The sequence below is a fragment of the Suncus etruscus genome, chromosome 15, assembly GCF_024139225.1.
Source record: "Suncus etruscus isolate mSunEtr1 chromosome 15, mSunEtr1.pri.cur, whole genome shotgun sequence".
NCBI lineage: Eukaryota > Metazoa > Chordata > Mammalia > Eulipotyphla > Soricidae > Suncus > Suncus etruscus.
In genome coordinates, this window is record NC_064862.1 from 21592511 (window position 1) to 21594363 (window position 1853).

The 1853-nt window shown below is 54.3% G+C and overlaps 1 non-coding gene across 1 annotated transcript; it reads right to left on the reverse strand.

Moving 5' to 3' along the window:
• On the reverse strand, window positions 1-107 carry LOC126031648 (U6 spliceosomal RNA). Its single transcript, XR_007503480.1, has one exon. It is a non-coding gene; the product is annotated as a U6 spliceosomal RNA (small nuclear RNA).
• Window positions 108-1853: the final 1746 nt, after the last annotated feature.

Sequence of the window (1853 nt, forward strand, 5' to 3'; positions counted from 1 at the left end):
AAAAACATGGAATGCTTCACGAATTTGTGTATCAGTCTTGCGCAGGGGCCGTGCTAATCTTCTCTGTATCATTCCAATTTTAGTATATGTGCTGCTGAAGCAAGCACTCGATCTCTCTTTCTTACTCTATCTTTCTCATCTCCTCATTTACTCTCTCTCACTCTCTCATCTCTTACTTTCTCTCTCTCCTGTTTCTGTCTCTCTCTGCCTCTCTTACTCTCTCATCTCTTTCTCTTATCTCTTACTCTTTCTCATCTTTCTTTATCTCTTACTGTCTCTTTGTCTCATCTCTTCCTCGATCTCTCATCTCTCTTACTCTATCTCTTTCTCATCTCTTTCTCACTTACTCTTTCTGATCTCTCTGCCTCTCTCTCTCCTCTGTCTCTCTCTGTCTCTGTCTCTCTGTCTCTCTCTGTCTCTGTCTCTCTGTCTCTCTCTGTCTCTCTCTGTCTCTCTCTGTCTCTCTCTGTCTCTGTCTCTCTCTCTCTCTCTGTCTCTCTCTCTCTCTCTCTCTCTCTCTCTGTCTCTCTCTCCACTAGACATTACAGGCTTTTTCCTCCTGAGTGGTGGGGCCAGAGGGTCTGGCACAGAGGCCGAGTGGGGTAGGAGGGATCCGGCTTCTGGCCCACAACCAGTCAGTCCCTCCCGGCCTCTGCCCTGGGTCCTGGTGAGGTGACTGAGCAGCATCTCATGCAGCCTCAAACACCTCCAAACTCCCCTCCCTGGAACCCCTTCTCTTCACACCTTGAGAGCTGGGGTACACTTCTGCAGCTCTACCTCTAGGGGGCGTGAGCTCTGGCCTTGCTGATGGGACTCATCCCTTCCCTGTAATCTGCCATGGTGGGGATGGGGGTGGGGGTCTGCTTGGCATGTGAGGTGCTGCTGGGAGGGATCTCACGAGCCATCCCACCCCTGAAAGCTCTTTTCCACCCAGTGGCCAGGACCCCGGGGACACTCCTGCTGGGACCACTAGGGACACCCCAGCACTTGGGTTTCAAGGTTCTCCAGAGCTGCACCGGGTGAAGTTCTGGGCCTGGAAGATTCTGGGTACCAGACATGGGTCCTCCAAACTCAGACTCACCCTGACCTCCGAGCAACTTCCCTGTTCAGTCCTCAGTGATTCAGTGGCAATTCTGACTCATGTGGACCAGAACAGTCCCAGGGTCCGATCCTCCCCCTGCAGCCTCAGTTTCCCCATTTGCCAGCCCTTCTGGCTCAGATTGTGCCTGTGAAAATGTTGCATATTTGTGCAGAAAAAGGGAGAAATCTGGGGCTGGGAGATGGTGCTAAGGAACACCACCACAGCCTCAGGCCCTTGCACTGAAGCCTTCGCTTATTGGGCAGAGAAGTGCTGGGGTGGGGGTCCTCAGTCCTTCCGAGTGCTGTTTGGGAAATAGGTGGAAGGCGTTAGGGAGAGGTGGGACCTGGGGCCCGGCAGGACAAGGCAGCTCTGGCCCAAAATTTCTGCCCCCAGTGACAGGTTGGGAGCCTGTGACTTGTGCAGCAAAGGACCAGGCCTACAGGCTCACTCATTAGCTAGGTTGGTGGGACCCCCAATTTCGACAGTGCACCTCCATTTAGGAGAACCGGGTGCTGGAGGTGGGGGCCTGTTTGATGGGGGTTCCGGCTCTCAGGCCTGAGACAAGGATGGTGCAATGAAGCTTAATGAACAACTGGGGCGCCTGGCCAGGACCCTGGTGTTTGGCATCTGGAGGTGTCAGGGACAGCAGCTGGCTGACGAGGATGTCAGGGCAGGGATGGGTCAGTGACCCTGTTTCCCCAATTCCTCTATCGGCTTTCTCCTCCAAGGGGACCTGGGCGCTGCTGTGTGACGTGAGGAGAGGGACTGACCT